Source organism: Anoplolepis gracilipes, chromosome 13 (assembly GCF_047496725.1).
Source record: "Anoplolepis gracilipes chromosome 13, ASM4749672v1, whole genome shotgun sequence".
In the NCBI taxonomy this organism is placed as follows: Eukaryota; Metazoa; Arthropoda; class Insecta; order Hymenoptera; family Formicidae; genus Anoplolepis; species Anoplolepis gracilipes.
In genome coordinates this window covers 6,718,198-6,739,761 of record NC_132982.1, presented here as the reverse complement: position 1 = coordinate 6,739,761, position 21,564 = coordinate 6,718,198, and the positions used below count along the sequence as shown (strand labels likewise).

At 32.1% G+C, this 21,564-nt stretch overlaps 1 protein-coding gene across 1 annotated transcript in view; it reads right to left on the bottom strand.

Moving 5' to 3' along the window:
- The window catches only part of Dpr1 (defective proboscis extension response 1), a 307,741-nt gene that overhangs the window by 191,244 nt on the left and 94,933 nt on the right, over nucleotides 1-21,564 (bottom strand). The gene's annotated exons all lie outside the window — the stretch shown is intronic.

The following is a 21,564-nucleotide window of genomic DNA, read 5'->3' as shown; positions in this document are numbered from 1 at the left end:
AGTATCGTTGATCTAGCAATTAACTCATCTGGCACGATACCAACTATTTATATTACAGAGCGTTATCGGACAATCTGTCCGCTGCCCAGCCACCCATCACTGAAGGCTAGCATTTCTTTTCCCTGTTTTCCCTAGAAAATTTAATGACTCAACGACAGCAAAAAACTTTTAGCTGACTTGCAGAAATAATTTGTAATATTACTTGGTATGCCATTGTACTCTCGTATTGATTACATTTTGAAAAAGTAACACGAATCAATATTTAAAAAATAATTATCGAATTGAACTGAAGATTGACTTTATTTTAACAAAATTCTAATTCAAAGCTTTATTTTATCAAGATATTTAATATTGAAAACTAAGCAGAAACATAAAAGCAAATTTTTTTCTAGAAAATTGATTTTATATTTGCCAAAGAATTTTCACTCCACTTTCCATTGACAGATGTGAAAAAAATGCCATTCTTCATTTTCGTGAGTAATCATAAAACAGTTGAATGGACGTCTGTGTGCAAACTAAAAAATTGAAAAAAATTTTTTATTGTTCTCTCTTCTACGTTCGTGATATAAATTCACGCAAATCGAAAGTCCGAAAACCACGCAATTAGCAGTAAACATCTCTCTCTCACCTCGTAGCGGTAAGCCCCGCTTAAACGCCAGCGTTACCGGTGACTTTATCCTGTAGTTAAGCTGTGACAAATCAGTTACACTATTTGGAAGAGGGGAGAGGGTCATTCACTATCGTTCGGTCAGTTTCGAAATGGAAAGTGCTTAGCGTTGAAGATACGGTGTAGTTCTGCTTTATTAATTCTACGGGAAATTTAAGAGCTTTTTGTAAATGATTTTGGATAAATAGATATAAGACATATGCAAATTACATGTTCGGGAAATTAAATTTTCATAAAATCTTCATATTTTATGTCGTGTGAATATTTACACTGTACATTTTAGATGTTATACTAAATAGCACTTCTTTCACGATATCAACATTTAAATCCGCGTTTTTCAATGGTGATCGATTAATCTATTTTTTTTCGGTTCTGAATACAATTTTTTACATGCGACGAAAGAAATAAAAAAAATACTGTAATGTTTAATTTATATAGATTTTTTTTCTTAATATTTACTGAAAAAAATGTTAGGTTTAAATAACACGATCTGGTTTCTAGAGGATTTATTTTCTTGAATATTTATATAGATCCAGGTGTGTGTATTTTCTCACAGCAGAGTGAGAAATATGTTATTTTCCCTAGAGCAACACCAGGATCACCTGTCACGAATTTCACTGCACACATATTAATAGCTACGAGATGAGGTTTATGTTTACTAGAAGTTAGCTTTCTTGCAACGAATACCAGAGAAATATATTTTGGAAAACAAATTTTTGTTATTCAAAGTTATTTTTTAACAAAAAAATATACATTATAAAATTAATTTCCGCGTTAAAAGCAGCCTTGATCATAAATCATCTTTATATCACTGAAATTTCAAACTATTATTACAGTCTTTATCTCAGGGTGTTTAAAAACAGGGAACCTGGAAAAACATGGAAAACCGAGAATTTTTTTGTATCTAAAAATCAGGGAAGTCTCATGGAATTTTATTAGGATTTAGGGAATTTTTTCGAAAATTTTTTTGATAATTTTACTTTTTATCTTGTAAACTTTTCATCTTGTAAGATCTTTGAAATAATAAAAATCGCATCGTGTTTTATTGAAATCACAGAATGTTATAGTTTACATTTTTTATAAACTTTGTTAATTATGAACAAAGATCGAGATATTTTATTCAGCCAGAAGTGAATTTCATGTGCCTACAAAGTAAGATAAATTTTGGAAAATGAGGCCAGTATGCCAACGTGGCCATTTCGTGAAAACTTTTCTTTGCTCTAGTTAGTACTCTTTTCATATTCATTTCGGCTTATTTAATTGCTGAGAATCGCAATGTCTGTCCCTGTTTGTCCGACACTAGAGAGATTCATGACATTAAGCGTCTCCCAGCTGCGCTGAAAAATGAAGAACCTAGCTCGGTTCTGACCTACATTTAGTCTCATTTGTTACTCTATACGTAACTCTATAGGTAACATCTATAACGATTCTATCCGAACAACCTAGAACATTTCCAGAAAATCGAAAGTCACGAGCAACTTATTTCTCAATTGAACGCGGAGAGAAGCTGCAATATTGATATTGCAAATTACAATTCGAGTTACTATAACAAATCTGAGAATTTTAACAGATGCGAACACTAATGACTTTTGTATTTTATATTTGTCTTTATCCGTCATATTCTGTCTTAACATTTTTCCGGCAAAACAACTTTTAAAATACGCGTTTCTTTATTGTCATAGAAAATAGTATCTATTGGACTTTTCAATTAACTAAAATTGTTGAAATTTTTGCTTTTAAGTAAAATGTTTTTATTTCGAGTGAAAATAAAAAAGGCTCTGATATATTAAATATAAAAAGGAAAGGAATAGGGGTGAAAAGAGCCGAATGCAGTAAATAAATGTATTTATAATATCTAAAAATGTTTTTTTAATAATTAATGAATGTTTCGTTTCTTGATAGCCAATATGTTATTTACTATTGTATGTTACAGATGATTCAAAGGAAGGAAACGTTCATTATTAATAAACAGAATTTTTATACAATATTAATGTATTTACTGCGCTCGGATTTTATTAACTTTATTCTATTTTGATGTTTTATAGTATTTATTTTAATAAAAATGTTACTGAAAAAATAAAAACATTAAATTGAATTTTCGTTCAAAGAAAAATCGATTTGAAACTTGTTTTAAAGTCAATTATTGAATGGAGTAAGAGTAAAAATTTCTCTCTCTGAATTCTTCAATACAAAACAAAAATTTTATTAAAACGGCGTACATAAAATTCTTTTTATAGATGATATAATTATGCTGAAGATAACTCTGTTTTTCGCTAGAAATAAATTTGTGCAGTCTCGCAAAGAGTGGGCGCTCAGTTTAAAAATAAGATAAAGATCGTCTGCGACGATGTCCTATGGGACGCAATCTATCTATTTAACTGGCCAACTCTGGATGCCTACGTATTCATAATTTAACGTACTAGTTTACAAACTTTAAATTATGTCCGCCAACGCGCGTGCGGGTCACTGCTTGCTTGCGGCTATTCGAATAATGAGAATTTCAATATTCATATTTTGACCTTCCAAAGCGTTTGGACCTTGACTAACTTATAGAAAATAAAATTTTTATTCCACACACACAGAACAGCAATATTTTATTAGTAACAAGTGAACTTTGGAAAACGTATCTTGTACATACAATCAAGATAGTACTCTTTATAATTATGCTGTAACTGATCTTGTAAAATAGTTGCGACCAAGATAAATAGAACTTGCAATGTCGTATGTCAAATATAATGTATTTAAAATATACGCTTGATGCTTCTTAAATTAATACCGAGTCTCTTAACATTAACTTGCGCAGATAATTTTTATCCGCTTTCTTGATTTTAATTATAATCCAATCAAAAGATTAATCTCAACAGTGAATAGTTTTGCATTAAAGTGACTACTATACCTGTAGTTCTCTTTGAGAAGAATATATCTATTATTATCTAAAAAGGGAGATGCGTAAAACATTTTTACTCATGCGCGAAATTAAATGTGCAAAAGATAAAGCGTAGAAAGATGTCGTTGCAAATCGTTCAAGAATGTCTAGAATCTAAGAAATAGGTCGCTCCATAAATTGAGGTTCTTTATGAAGATTAGACGCCTTTTTCCAGGAAAGACGCGAGTTCGTGAATATATGTTCGTTGGAGTTTTCGCAGAGATTTAACGTGATTGCTTGCTTCGCTCGAGCATGAGAGCCTTGCACACGCGACTTTCGTGTATCTTGTAAACGCGGTGGCAGAGAGCGGCACATGCACAAGTCCGGATAATTCAATTCTTTCTCCTTTGGCCGCTGAGAGTTGCTTTACGTTCGCTCGATATCGCGAGTAAGTATTATTTCAGTTGAGAAGAAGCTCCAGATATTCTCGTAAAGTTGGTCATTGTGAGATCGAGGAAGCTGTAACATAATTTCGAGCGCGCAATTTTATTGCGTAAGCTCTAAGCTTGTTAAATTCGAAGCGATGGTATCTGTATAAATGGAAAGCTCACATTAAAGAATATTCGAAAGAAAATTTCCTTACGTATTGATTATTATGTTAATTTCTTACGAGAATATTACACTATCCATATACATATAATTCCCAAATCTGTAGCTCTTTCTTGGAAAGTATTTAAAATAAAAATTTAAATTAATATAAGAATGTGATTTTTTTCTTAAAAAAATTTTAGATCCATGTTTCGGCAAATATTTTATAATAATCATAATTTTAATTTTTTTTTACGGAAAATAATGTGATATTTAAATCTTATACATAACTTCACTAAGCTCGTAGCGTGAATTAATCGAAAAATATGACCTTGTTCTTTCTACTCTCTTCGTATTTAATACGTTTAAATTAACAGTGCGCTGAAAAACAAAAATTATTTTAAAATAATTAAAATTAATAGAGAGAGAGAGAGATCTTAATTTTAAGAACTATATGCAAAGCGTATAGACTATATCATGTAGCTGATATTATCGATATGTAGTTTTCTTCGCAAAATATTACGAAATAAACCAATTCCTAGAAGTAAATAAGTCAGTTGTGATTGTGTAGAAAACATAGGCATGTGGGTCTTTTCAACGAGTATTCGAACAAGGACGTACAAATGTAGATTGGGTAAGACAAACAAGTTTGTCTTAAATATTTGCTATTTTTGCTAAGGTAAAAATATAGAATATGTATAGATGCAGAGTGAACACACGCGTCTCGACTGCATTTGCGCATATATGCAACGTAAATATCCTTTCTGTTCTGTCAACTTTTGACGTACGGCGTGTATTTTTGCAGAGTGGCTTCTGTTACCGTAAAAAGAATGAAACATTATTGATAGCTTCAATATCTATGCGTGATCGATAGGCGCGACTTATTGCAATGTATATTAGTAATCAATACTTTACGTGAATTGAAATACATTTTAATATTTAATCTTACAACCTTCTGAAAGGATCTTCTATTGTAATCTTTTTTTTTTTTTATATAATTTTTTGTTCTCTACATGAATATTATTCGAAATTCTGAATGCGAAGAATGTGATTTTTGCAACCCTTTGTCCCTTTTCTACGTCACTTATTACTATAGTTTTAAAATCACGTGGCACAAGTGGGCAAAAGGTCCGCGGATTGTAGTTACACGCTTTGCAATTCGGCGGAAAGGGAAACCAGAGATCCGGAAAGGGCAATTATCGATACTGCTGACTGCGAAATAAAACGCGACTGGGTTAGGGAAAGCACGATACTCGCGTTCGCGCTGACCAATGAAATTTTTGAAAGTACTCTTGCATGTACGCGAAGAATTGGATTGTACGAGCGAGAGGGCGAAATAGCCGATTACTTCAAAGTACGAGGAATATTCGGTCGGATCATTCTTGGAGAACTTGTTCAGATTGATCGCGAACGGATGGCGGCGCTTTACTTCCTCACGATTTCCCTTATCTGTCATCGGCTTGTGATGTCGACGGAGAACTTGAACGAAAAGAATTTGAGATTGCAGTCAATAAATCAAAGTTACGAGATCGGAGTTGAACTTTACCGTAGTGTGAATTCTTTTTTGTACAAGAATTTACTTTAGAGCAGAATAAAATGTTTTTAATGCTGAAAATAATATAAAAAATTGTTGCTGTATGTGGGCATGTGTGTATATTGCTCATATACGTTATTTATGTAATGATTACATGTATATACATATGTGTAGGTATTTGTACATTATGTAATTGCATCTACAGAAATGTAATGCTCTTTATTTTTTAAATGTGTAGCAATTACTTGTATTACTACACAATGTGAATTAATAATATATCACAAAATATTTAAAAAAAGAACAAATTATCGGCAATGTGCCGACAAAATGTTTCCAATTTTTCGTAAATCTTTAACAAGTAAGGATCAAGTAAATTATTCTCGAGTTCAGTATCAGTAAGTGCTCTATTATAAGTATTTCAAAACTATATATAAACGACGATCCTTCTTAGCGTTTTAAATCTCGTTGAACATAACAGAACTCGGCATTTGCATCTTTCTTGTCGGCTTTATCTTGAATTGGATTATTAAAGTGCTCTCTTTAAGGAGATTCTTCATATTTCGAGGAGCCGAGAAGCAAACTTTGAAAGCGGGTGAAGTATGCTATCAATGTTATTTCTCGGTTGATCGATATGCAAATATCGACAAGACGAACAACTAGACTGCTAGATAGAAATGAATGACTTTTTTCACGATTAAGGAATAATTTATCTAATGTCTGAATTTTTTAAAAAATTGTAATTTTTGCTATAAAGATATTTGTATACATATGTCGGAAATTAGTTGAAAGCTAATTCAATTAAGTTATTTCAAAACTCAACAAGTTGCTGTTCTTTATATTTAAATTATAGTATATTTTATATAATATTTTATTATATTTTTGCATGTGTATTTATAATAAAAATGAAGAAAAATTGATATAAGATAAAAACTAGTTATATTAATATATGCGGATTGCTAATACAAATTAATATTTAATGTTCTTTATAGAATTACAATACACAGTATATGCAAATAGAAAATTATATCAATCCAGATTTAGCCAATTTAAAATAAGATCGTATAAGAGTATAATAAAGTCGTGATTGCCTTAGGGTTTGTTTTTTCTCTTTGTTGCATTAGCCTAAACAATGGCGTAGATATTAGCCTTGCGTAGACATTTACTAACTTCGAGTGTCACTTTGCTTATTTTATTGCATTATCGCACTAATAACAACACATCTGAATATTATAATAATTATTAAAATGCTATTTACAAATGCTATTTTCAACCATGTCAGAAAATTGTACGCAACATGATAATTTTTCATAAAGATTATGGTGAAAGGTAATACAAATTTCTTAATCATCTGTTAAAAAGTTAATATTCATACTTAGATAGAGGTAAAATGAAATTTTGAAGATTGTAATTTCGATTAAATGTATCTACGAATTCGAGATAAGAAACGTCTTGTGCAATTTTTACGTGAGAGCTTAAAATCTTCAAGCTCGGGAGATACACGACGACACGTCGCGATCATATATTTCTTTCTGACATTTCATTAATTTATTTCATTTTTTATCCCTTTTTGCGAAAGATACAAATTAAATCATGTAGGTTTCTATAATATAATATAGCGATTATATTATTTGCACAGAAATTACAAGTTGATAAATGTACAAAATATTAGAGAATTTCTACATAATAAAAATACAAAATAAAATAGTGCACTATAACAATAATAATAGCAATATTAATAGTATGACAGTAATTATGAAAATAAAGTATATAATTGACAGTTTATTAGGTTTTTAAATGCAAATGTAAAGTTTTTTCTCATTTGCGAAATAATGAAATTTCGTTTATAGAATTTTTTTCCTTGAAAATTGACACAATTTATAAAAGATTAATAGCAGATATATCACGCTATTTTACCTTTTCTTTTTTTTTTTTTTGTTTCTATTAAAATATATTGCTAATAATGATATATATTGTTTTTATTTTAATCAAAATAAGAAACATTTTGGTGGTATTTTATATATTGGATTTTAGCCAAATTTTTATGAATTTTCAAAAGATTTCATTAAAAAACTTAATTTTCTAACCCCGAACAATATATGCAGTTTGCACTTTTAATGAAGCCTCGTTCCAGGAATATGTTACATAATTTCTCTCGGCTGACTTATCGCGAGATTCGACTACTGGCCGATGAAATGGGTTTTCTCACCTCCGGTCCGAGCAAGTCGGGAAATATGCTCGACGCTTATGGTGACGTATGGCGTGTATAAGGAGAGAAAAAAGTGTGAAGTTCTGACTGCTCCCAGCTCGATTTATCGCTGATTTTTTTGTCCATCGGTGAGCACGAAGACGATTAATTAGCAACGCGGCCGAGACCATCAGCGTGGATTCGAAATCGAAGCTGTACGCGTACGCTCGCGGATTAATTCGCTTGAAACCGAGATTTGTCCGGTTGGATTTTCGCGAATTGGATTACACGCTCTTTCATCTGCACTTGTCACGTGCAATGGGCTCGTCAGGAGTCAGTTGATTGCCTGCTACATCCGATCGCGGTGTTGCCTTATGATTTGTTCTCTCTTTGATGAATAAAATATATTAATTCGCTATAAGTTTTAGAGAAAAATTTATTACATATGAAAAACTGAAGTAATCAGCTTTTAATAATTGTTTCGTTTTTATCGTCGAATTTTATTAAATTAATTTTAAAAAATTAACAAATTAATATATATACAAAATATACATATATGACATAAGTAGAAATAGAATATTTTCTCTAATGATTTCCACATATAATAAAATATATCTAATTGGAAACAGTCTGAATATATATAAGCATTTTAAAAAACATATATTAATATTAATATTATAAAATTAATTTTTCTTGAGAAATTCAACTTTCTAAACTTAATAATAAAAAAGTATATATTGCAATAAATATATCTACAAGATGAAATAAATACGCGATATTTAATATTTCAATCGTGTTATTATTATTTTTTGTAATATGTTTTTTTTTAAATTTACGTGTATATAGAAAAAACTTGGAGTATACAATTAAAGAGCTATCTATTTGAAGATCCACTAATCTTTCTGACATGATTGCTTCACCGGACATAAAAGTACGCGTGTGTGACGATGTTCATAAATGTTTTACCTAAAATATATAGAGGCAATATTGCTTTACACGATCCTCGACCGCATCTATCATTTTGAACGATATCGTTTGTTCCCGTCGAGAGCAATGTCGTGGAAGTGGATTGGTCACATGTAGTTGATCGCCGATTATCCCAGGCGACTTGTTTAGCGAAAGGGAAGAAAACTCTTTTTCTTGATGGAAGAAAGTCTTTGGGACGCAGAAAAAAATTCTTTTCTCGCTTCATCGCTGAGTTAATGCATTTGCAATGTAACTTATATGAAATACGAAATTAAGTATGATGGAAAAGTTGGATGCGAAACCTTTGCATGTAAATTCGTTCATTATTGTTCAACTTAACGTGACGCAATCGTGGAAATGCACAAATGAACAGAAAAATAATGTGAAATCTTTTTGCAGGGAATTTAATTTCTGAACTTTGTATTTATAAAAATGACATAATTTTTTCAAGCGGTTTCACATCAAAAATATAAAAGACAGAAATATGGACTCTAATAACTGCCAACAAGTATGTAAATAATGAATTTTAAAGAATGTTTGAAAAAAGAAATATTAAAAAATGTCAAAAAATAAGTACATATTATATGTATTATACTATGTATATTATATTATATAATACACATATGTACTTTATAGTATAATACATATAATATTTACTTATTTTTTTACATTTTTTAATATATATATATAATATTTACAGTACATATATTTACTTATTCTTTTATATAACACTTATTATTTTATATATGACTTATTTTTTATATATTAAGTACGAAAAAATGTTGCTATTTGACACATTTACTCTTCTATTATAATATTCTAATGAGTTTCATAATAAACAAAAAAGGTTTAGACAAATCGATGTCGTCTATATTTTGGCTTAGCAAATTTTCATGCGATACACAAGGTTACTTGTTGATCAAAGTATTTTCTCTTCAGCATTACAGCATGCGTTCGTGATCCCGAACACCGTTCTTGGTTGCCTTGTATAAAGTAGCGCAGATATGCGCTTTGCGATAGGAGCGTCCGCAAAATCGAGCATCCTAGGAGTCTCGTTTCCGCTTGCGTTGGCCAAAGTTGTGCCAACGCCGAGGCTCGAAATTCCGGCGCGCGTGAGAGACGCCGCGGCAGAAGGGCGCAAGAAGCAGGAATGAACACCGAATTCCCGACAGCAACTATTGCCGCGGTTCCGAAGCCGAAGGAACACAGTTGCGAACTCTCGCGCCAAACTCCCTATTTCGTGCCGCGAGGCAAGAAAGCAGCACGGATTGCGAGCGTACGTACGAATGTACGGATGCAAGCGAGGCTTCGTAACTCGTGACTTCATCGTAGTACGTCTTACAATTTGCGGCCTGAAGTAGCACGGAGAGAAAGGCAATTGTTTGCCCAGTCCGAGAAGTAAACTTCTTCCAACCCTTTTTATTCCGAATGTTTTCTTCTTTCGCCGACAGACGTGATTCTCGAGACGATACAGTAAAGCGGTTGATTCGTATCCTTTTATGCTTAATGATTCATTTTGCCCACAGTCTCGTATTTTCATCTCGACATTCTTTTACGTAATGATTCTTGAATAGAAATTATTATTCTTCTTTATTATATGCTTCTTGTTAAACATTCATGACAATTAAATGTGAAAAAAATTATTAATTCAGTTATCTGTTCAATATAATAGTCTTTTATTAAATTTATATTTTATAATATATATGTATATATGTATATATGTATATTATATATAGTATAAATATATCTATTATTAACCATAGAAATTATTATCAACTACAACTATTTAGTATGATAAGCTATTTTGAAATATTTTGACGAATAAATTTTTGTACGAAACGTTATCTCGGTAGGAAAATGCAAGAGCATAAAGTCAGACAGAAATTTAGTATCGCTCCTCAAGTACGCCACGGTTAATGCACCTCCCATTATCCTTTTGAAAGCGCATAAAGGATCCCTCGTTGGAGTTTCTCGTAGCTCTAATCGTGAGTGTCAGGCTGAATCGACCCGTACTATCAGCTGTACCCAATGGCAATAAAAGTGAAATGTATGAAAAAAGACAATCCAATTACCTATCCAACGGCACGAAATGATGCTTATCGACTTCACTGGAAGGTGAAACATATTATTCCCTCTTTTGCTGGGTGGTTCTTCTGGCTTTGTCCCTTCTTTTCCTTACGTTCCTCTTGCAACCAAATCGTGGTTCGTCATAAGTTTAGCATTCGAGGTCGGCTCGTAACGCGGAAAAGATTTTTATCCTTAATCGTTTCTTCGTCTACGTGAGATATACGTTACGGCACTAAAAGATTCTCCGGAGGAACCGGAGCTTTCTAGCCTCCGTCTCTCCAATCTCCCTCTCCCTCTCCCTCTCCTGCTTCCTGCGTTTTACGTGAAAATCGTAACTCCCGTCCGCCGTGTCCAGGAATAATAATTTAATACTCTCTATCGCAAATTGCACGACTGCAGCGCGGCGGAACGTTTCCACCGTTCATATAGACGACTTATTCCGAACAATTGGAAATTGGAGTCTGATCGCGTATGCGCGTGTGCTAGGTCCGCACGAACGGCCGTTTCGCGCAAGATCTCGTTTCTCGAGAATCTCGTTGTAGCGTGCGCGTACGTCCGATATTGCCTTCGTGACCGATATTAAGTACTTACTGGATAATTTCAGATTATTCGATATTCATGAGACCTGGATATCTTGTTATGCGTCTTTTTTCAAACCGGACTTCTGTTGGGAACGAGAATACAAGCGATTTACAGATGATTTATTATGAGTACAAATTGCATAAATAAAAAACTTTCGTTTAAAAATATGATAAATTAATGAAATTTTGTATAGAATAATTCGTATTTTATCTAAATTTAAGACACTAAACTTTGAATCGAGAAAATAAAATATAGATATTATTTATATAATTGAATTTGAAGTCTATTCATATGAACTGATAATATGAATATCGTTCAATACATACATTAATACGACTAGTATTTTTCTCTGATACTATAATATGATCGCTCATGTGTCATGTGTCATTTCTCCTTAATTTCCAAGAACAGATATATAATTTTCTACTTTACATAGAGATATCGTAGATATCGTGAAAAACCTTTGATATGAAAAAGACAAGACATAGTCACGTTAATCTCTTTTGCCAGAAGCAAGAGAATTCAAATTCTCACTAAATAATATTACGCATGACATTAACAAGTGTAGGTAGAGGCAAAAACAATTTGAAACAGGTCAGATGAAATTAATAATTAGCTCAGAATCTGGAATGGTTTATTCACACAGAAAGATAATATAAACATTATTTACTAATGCATACATTGCCATCGCATTACTCTTTTTTACTTTGTGTCCGGGATATATTTGCTATTCAATTTACATTGAAATCGGCGCGCTTACATGAAAGAATTTAAATATTCATGCATGATTCTCGAAATGTTTACAAAACACACGCTTTTGATTATTTCGTCGATCGGTATAGTCTTGTCAAAAAAAAATTTATGTCATTAGTAGCGCGTGAAATTAGAGTAAAAATACTGGGAAAAGGGCGTGTTAACGGACAATTATACCTCAAAAATGTTAGAGAAACGTCGATGTTCGTGCGCCGCCGCTTCAACAATAAAGTCGGAACTTTTCCAATCAAGCGGGCTCGCGTGCGGAAAAAAATCAGTCTTTGATCCGGTCACGTTTCGATTAATCTCACCTTATCCTCTGTCTTCATGCTTAAAACTACCATTAAGCTTTTTATTTTCAGGCGAAAGAAGTGCGTAGACGAGTTCGCGTTTCGAAGAATTCCTATGATTAGACTAAGAGTTATCTTTCGTTAAATACTAGATAAATTCTTTTTATCTCTCTTAATAAAATCCTAATTTTATAAGCACACACACACACACACATCATGATATTTAATATTCAAAACAAATTCTTTTCTAAAAGAAAAGAAATTTGTTAATTTTTATAAGAATTGTTGTATTTATATTAAATGTTCTTATTATTAAAGAATTTAGATATTATTTTTTTATGTTCTTTTGTCGTTTTTTCTTTGGAAATCTAGTCGCGTCAAAACCACAGTAAAAAAAAACGAATTATACATACGATTCAGTAACGTTAGCGACAGAAAATAATTTACTGGTTGTATGGTGACACATTTTTTTTTTTTTTTTTTTTTGTTAAACCTCAGTATAACGAGCAACCCTAAAACGAGGGCATCGTCAATTTGTTTAATCACCACGTGACCAATATTAACAATACATGTAACTCGAAAGCGGCAGGGTTGTGGGGTATTTTTCCTCGCAGGGTAACAATGCAAACGCGTGTGTTACATATTTGTTGTTTGCAAAATAAATTAAACGCCTGTTTGTTTGGTTGATATACGATTGATGAGGGGCGAGAGGGAGAGGAAGGAAAATGCTTTAGGAAATTTTTCCGCTGGTAATTTTTCAATGTATATTATTTCAGTGACATTTCGAGGATCTTTCCGCTTTCGAACACGTGCACTGTGAAGAAATCGACACTTTTTTTTAATGCTGCCGCGACAATTTCGTATTATTCGAGACTGAAGATTGCTCGGGGAACTTTGTTGAAACTTTTGCGACTTTGCGAATTTTCGACGGGAACTTGCGGTATTATATTGACCGCGTTACGCATGCATGGAGATTCATTTTCCAAATGGGTTTTGCAAGTTCTTATGTTATTTGTTATTCTTATGTCATTTTCGGAAGATATATTTGGATAAATAATACTCGCTTTTTATTTTCTTTATGTTAATGTATGTAAAATTTAAAATACAATTATGAAGGAAAATATTACTTTACAATCATAGGAGAAGAAACATTTTATAATCTTGCAACTGTTTGAATTGACTATAAAAATTTCATTTTTTTTTTAATTGAAATAGAATTTAGTTTTGAATACAATTTATTGTAAAAATTGATTACATCTGTGTGTATGTGTGTATATAAATATAAAAAATTTTTCCTAGATTTTACAAACATTTTTTTGAATTGTTTATATAAAAGTTTATATAAAAATTGTTCTATAAATATGTAATCGCATTATAATATCGCTGTATCGCCAAAAATATAACATTAAACATTGCGTCTATTGATATCATTTATACTTTGCAGTGTTTTTCACAAATGTAACGGCTTTGTCGTTATCGTTATGATTTTATTCCCGTTGGCGCGAATTTTACAGACGATCTACGCATAGTTAATGCTTTTTGCATGAAAGGGTTTCAGTTTTCGAACACCGGCTCGAATCGCCATTAGATTCATCACGGGCGTAGTTTCGTGCGCCATATCGCATCGATTGCTATAAATTAGAACGCCCCGGTTTTCCAATTCCCAGAGCTTTTCATTATTTTTCGCAAAATGCGCGTGTGCATAACTGCAGATATCTTTTAATAGCATGGTCGCGCGGTTTTCCGGAGTATAATTAAATGTACCGACATGTGGCGTCATCATTGTTAAACGTTATGTTCGTGATGTGTTTTACTCTTCGTTCATAAACTATCCTCTAATTAAAGCATCGCTGGTCAATATCTGATCAGATGTACGGTCAGCGCTATATATTATTTAATACTAATAGCTGTTTAAAACATAAACGGTGTAATTGGAAAATATATGATATAATATAAAAATACAAATTGAAAGATAAAGTCTAATATATAATATTAATACACACGCACACACACACACACATATATATATATATATATATATATAAATTTTATATTTAAAATAAATTATTGATATAAATTATTGCATATATGAAAAAAGCATAAAAATATATAACAGATTGTTGTAAAATCTTTTAAAAAATATGAGAGAAAGAGAGAGAGAGAGAGAGAGGGAGAGGGAGTCAGAAAGATTAACTCTTATATTCATTTTTGCTTTCAATTTCTTTCAACTTGAAAAATTTTATTATTCGAAATTATCGGTGTATTCACATTTTATTATATAATTTCACTATAATAATTTAAGAATTAAAGAACAATTTTTTTTTATTGCCGAAGCAAATAACTTTCTTGTTCATATTTATTAAAAAAAATTAACATCTTAATTAAAAAAAATTGATGTATATATATTTTATGTGAATCGATATGTTATGCGTGACATCGTTATATTAGCTCGAATGGGAAGATAAGCGAAGTTTGATGGTAGAGCGCAATTTAGTATGATAATAATTAATTGGCAGTTCCGCGAATACACGCCAGCATTACGTCCGCCGTCGGGGCTGTTGCATTATGCTGTTACGTAACAAATGAAATTGTAGCTAGAATTCCGGGAAGTAACACCGAGGAAAGTTTGTCTTATAGAAACTCCGGTAATTAAACTAAAGTAAAGTGGCGCTGGTGCACGACGCCGCGTTACACATTTATCCATCTAATTTCGGTAAACTGTAATTTAACGGCATACGTGAATATTTCGTTTAACCCATCGCATCTCTGGGAGTTTATCTCGTTTTCGTTCGATGAACTTTTATCGGAAGAGTAATACATTTATTCATTACATATCGGTTACACGATAATATATACACACACACAAAGTTTAAAATCACGTAAAGTTTACAGTTTGATGTAGATTGATTCGTGATAAGATTTAAAACAGTATTACAGGTTGCAGTTTAACAAAGAATGTGAAGGAATTGTCGAATAAAATACAAATGGTAATTTATTTGTTGACTCGTTTATGTCGTTTAGTTTCTTACCGAGCTAAATAATTTAACAATAAAACATCTTAAAAAATTTTGTTTTACAAATTTTGTTGATTGTTGAATATGTTGCAAATGTATACTTAAAAATATAAATTATAATTGTGACTGTAATTAAATATTGTGAAATTGCATTTATTCTTAATTAAAATTATAATAATTTATGTGATTTCATATATTATTTAAGACTCCACGCATTTTAACGTGCAATAAATAATTTAATATTATTAATTAGTAATAAATTTTTAATATTCTTCTACAGCATAAATAAACAGTGATAATAATGATATTTATGCATTGAATTTTTAATACGCATATTCTATTCCAGTACGCAAGTTGTTACAAATTTGACCAAGTTACACTTTCATTTGCAGTTTTATATCAGGAAGTTTTACATCATTTTTGTATCAATGATAAACAATAGATGAGTAAAAAGTTAAAAACATTTTGTGACAAAATTTTCGCGCATCCTCGTATCCGTTCGCCGAATTTTATCGGGCAACGCATTGTGCTAGAATTTTTTTTTTTTTTAACATGTATTGCAATTTTACAAATAGGTCCGTGTTTTTCTATCCATTCTAAAATTAAGTCAATTGACAAATTTTTTTATTCAATATGCAAGGCAATACCTAGTTCATTTAGAATCGAATAAATGTTATTTTCCATAATTAAAAAAAATATATATATATACATATATCTTTTTAGTTATGTTTATTATATTGTTATTTTATTATTTTTGTTAAAAACTTTAAGTTGAAGTATGTAAACGTTAAATATAGGCCAACCAGAAGTTTTATACTACGAAAACTAACATGTTTTTATGAACCATTTGTTTACGCAGCAAATGCGGCCGCACGCATTTCAAAGAGTTACAAAGTCTTACGTAAAACAGAGTTTGAGCTCATGAAGAGAGGAAAATAGCCAATAATTTTCAAGCTTATCCTGCAACGAAGCAGTCTCTCAAGCAAGTTTCTTTATCGAGTTAAATTTAGTTGTGCGTTACGCGGGTGAAAATGTGACAAATATAAGTTCAAGTTGTATACCTGACAATTATTGTGCTCACACTTTGCTTCCGCTATCATTTTGTCTAAAACGAATCTTAGTCACGGACTTTTTGATATTTTGATTATTTAATATATAAAAAGAAGTTTAAAAAGTCATCGAAATTAGAATCTCAGAATTTAAGAAACTTCGATAAACGATATTTTGGAAGAAAAGTGACTCGTTTATCGACAGTCCTTGATATCAGTTAATTATACCACAAGTAGCATTCAAATATATGCGCTGGCAGATATCGATTCGCGCACGGTTAAGAGGATGGTGGACTAATTACGGTCGAAAGTGGGGTAATGGGTGCGTCGTTTTTTTTTATCCAATTCGCTCAACCCACCCGTTTACGCATTAAAGGCGAGAGAGTGATAAAAGCCTGAGAGATAAGAGGTCGCAAAGTCGGATGTCTTAAGTTTCCGAGTCAGATGAGATTTCGTGTTATTTAATGTAAAGGCCCTGAGATAAAACGCCAGCAAAGCACGCAAATAATAAGTACAAGAGGCTTTTCTCGTTGCGAACAACTATTTGTGCCATTAAACACGCCTAAAATCGCATTTTGTTAATCCTTTGTTACTAGAATGATCCGATGGCTCTTTCAGAATAAATATATTATATAAATGTCTAGCGCGGATTCGTTACTAACACGTTGAAAATGCTTTTGTTAAAGTAAAAAGCATAATCCATTTTAACAATATTTTTTTATATTATTGTAACAAATTTAATGAAAATCGTAATTTTTTTTATAAAAAATATATATTTAGATTTCATATTATATTAATATCACGTGTAAAAAGTTTTACACAAAAATAAAAATTATTAATTCAATTCGAATATGAAAAGTTAAGATGCAGCTTTAATCTGATATAATATTTATCATCGTATCTATATAGATTTTCGTGTATTATACATACATCAACAATAACTTTTGAAAATAAAATTATTAAATATAATGAAATAAAATAAAAATAATAGCAGATTTATATATTGAAGTTGTATTGTCTATTAAGATGGATGCATTTGTAATCTTAATTAGAAGTCTTCAAGATATTTGTGCCCCAATTTGCTACTAATCAACCATTATTAATATTATTTGATTAAGGTTTTACGATAAACATTCCCCTATTATACCAGTGAGTGCTATAATTATGACAAAGACATAGCAGTGTCGTAATTAGATTATCCGACTGTCATATGCCTTTGAGTTTGAGTTCTAATTCCCTGATCAAATAACCTGTTCACCGTGCAATCTTTGTCACCTTAGGCCTGACAATCTGCGGGCACCTTTGAGAGAAACGATAGATCAGCAATTACCAGGCGCCAATGCACAAAACATCCTACAATCCATTGTCAACATTCAATTCAATTTCATTTATTATGTTCCTAATGCTGACACTGATATGAGAGATTGGATAATATATACATAATTAATAAAGGCAAATTCAATAAAAGGATGTAATTTTAAAATTATTATTATTATTATTTAAATTATAAACGATTGAAAAAGAAAGACTTTTTATAAACTAAACTTTATAAAGTTAAAAGATTAACAAAACTACAGTTTTCAAATTAATTTTAGATCAAGCTTACTTTAACAGAAATTTAATTTGACGCTTAGCAAAAATATATGATGGAAAAAATTAGAAACTTACAAAAAGTGATGATTTTATTTAGGTAGGTATTTTTGCTAACAATAAAGAAAAATTGTTAGAAATCTACCGCTAAGGAATTTGCTATTAAAAGGACATCCAAAGATTTTGAGACGCTCTGTATACTAGTTATTATTATATAAAAATAAAGTATATATATTTATAAAATATTTTAAAGTTATCGACTTTAAAGCGGCTTTAAAATTGATAGTTATAGCATTGCTGATCGGAACAGATCGATGTTGGGTAAGTCCATTCGGAGCCATGAGGGAAGTACAGTGTGAAATTTACAGAGAGGTAGTGGCCGATAAACGGGCGAGTAGAGAGAGAGAGATCCGCACTAGGCGATAACGAATAGAAATATAGTAGAACCAGAGGCGAAGGTGAGAACAGGTGGGATAAGCCAGCGAATGAAAAAAAAAAAAAGAGAAAGAGAGGACGAAAAAAAGAGCCGAGAAGCATTGGGGAGGACAAGACATCCATGTTTTCGCGAGGGGATATTTGATGGCGACCGGAGCGGTCGAACGAGATCCCGAAGATGTCTGGCCGGTCGCCAGAAAACATGGCGCTACGGTGCTCTCGCGTATCTCTCTCGCTCCGACGATCAGGTTCGCAAGGGCATGTGTCACTCGAAAATGTTCCACACACATTCACCCTCGAAACCCGCAGTGAGTCATTGGTAGCCGATCTCTGTTACGTGGTCGCCGACGGTTGGCAACGGCGACAATCGAAATCGACCTATTGCATCTCGTGGGAGACCCAACCATTCCCTTTCTCTCTTTCTTCTTGATCTTCTTCTCGCGAATCTAAGAACGACTGACCTGGAAATTCCACAGAGCCACCTCGTGCTTACCCCGTTAACACCTTAAGCTCATCTGGTGCTGCTCACTATTGCCGTGGCATTTAAACGGCTATTAAACCCGCAATAGCAATTCCACCATTGTCACGTATTATAAATTTTGTGATTTTGTTGCAAGCAAACAGCAAATCAGTTAATTACCGATTTTCAATTTGAATTTTGATTGATAAATATTAGAGGAAGCAAATTTTATTTAGGATTAATATTAATAATTTGGATATTTAATATATCTGCGAGAGAGAGAGAAAGTATATATATATATGTGTATGAAGGTCTTTTATAGCGTAAATTATTGTTATCATGTGCACACACATACATAACACAGTAAATTTACCTTTCATAAATCGTGAATATAAAATTATGAGGCCGTACAAAGTGACAACAAATTTATCATGCAATATTTCAATCAGTGAAGATAAATGGTATTGGAAACATTATATTGAAATCGAATAATGGATGTAATCATTTTAATTTAATTTCTTCCCTTTATTTTCTAAGCGTGATATAACTCGATGTTTATTCTGATAATTTAAAAAATAAACTTTTTTTGAATGAAAGACGATACATTTTATTTAGACAGTGAGACTGTATTAAATATCTAGTTGTAGAATATCGAACAGCATTTATATAGTTTTCGCAAAGTTTCCGAGAGAGTGCGATTATATGTTTGTTAAATCGTAGTTTAGATTCCATCCGGAGTTGAGGTAACTATCAGCTGATCGACTAGATGGCAATTGATTCCATCTCGCCGATTACATCCGTGCTTGAGATAACTGATTACATCTGACAAACAGGAGTCATGCGCGTATATCAGGAGACACACAATCGTAATCTTACTCGAGGGAGTACTATAATTTCCAACGATAATTCTCCAATTCTCAAAGAGATTAACCTTTAGCAAGACAGAATGCAAATAGAAAATATTTTATGTGTACGTACGCGCACGTGCGAAGGAAATAATATAAATAAATTATACTCAAAGTAATCTTAATTATATGTGTGTAGAAGAATATGTTTAGAAAGAATTTGTATGATATATTCGTCGTGAAAATTTAAATGTAGAGTTATAAAATAATTATTCATATAAATATATAAAATATTAATTGCTCATTTCCGATATTTATTACTTTCGTTGTATTTTGACATAAGACAATATTTATAAGACGACATTTATAACGTTTAATGGTAGCAATTTAATATCGAATAATCGAATTTTTTGAGCACACTTTCACGGCGTGCAGTCTTACCGCCTAATTTACCCTCACATTTCGGATCAAGGATCGTTTAAAATTAGTTCAATAGTTCATTTTTGTCGACTGGCGATTAAATTGAGATCGAACAAACGCGCAATCACGAAAAAGATCTTTGTCGAGCCTTTCCTCGCCTCAGAAGTGCGCGTCCGCACGTCCGAGGACCTCTTAACTGCATCTGCCCATTTAATTGCGTGAGCTTTATCCAACGAGAAGTGGCAAAGGGGGCTTAAAGGGGAAATTGTGGCTCGAGGGATTAAGCCGCCGCGATATCGGTCCTCATCTTGTCTCTCGCTCGCTCTTCTCATTACTCACGAGCGAATGTATGGCGAGTCCACTCCCGAGAATCCAAGAGAAGTCGAATCGGTAATCTAATTCTACGATAATTGCGTTTATTTACGCGATCGTTGAAGATCTATACTGTGGATCTCGTGATCATAGGCTCGGATGAGCGAAAAAGTTGTTGCAAAGTCCACCTTCACAATAAATGAATTATTTTAACGTTTAACCTTCGGCAAAAAGCCCGCTTGTCGACCGATGCATGAATCAGACATGTATCACCGCGCACAGTGAAAGAGGTAAATTGAATTTGCCAGTAACACAGGCACAATAATTCTGGATATTTATTTTCTGCAACAGTTTAAATGAATTACTACAGAAATATGGAATTTTTTAATTTTCTTATTTATTGTAGAGTCGAGAAAATTATTCCACCGAGATGTGTCATGTATGAATAATTTCTTGATTTTTTCGTAACATTTACAAAAATAAACTTGTGCAACCGAACTATATTATTTACCTTATATTAATACTCAAACAATATTTATAGTGAAATTTAGATTTATTATTAACGTATTGTATGTACTTTAAAATTAATTATCAAAACTAAGATTAATTAACATAGTTTGTGATTCAAATATTCAGACATTTATGCACTTTTACTTGCGTGATTAATTGAATACGTCAATCGTACATTCCATTTCATTGGTCGAAACCGATAAATTGTGCGCATCTTGAGTCCACTTCTTCGTCGTTTCGAAGTCGTCTGGCCAGTCGGCCAAACTTGAGATGAATTTCGTGAAAACTTTCGGGACGGAAAATCAATTTAAACTACGGAAGAGTAATCAGTGGAGGCACTGCAAAAAGTATCCGTCGCCCTATAGAAGATGCAAGAACTATTGTCAGCACACTGAGCTTGAGAAAGGAGTTCAGTGATCGTGACGATACCC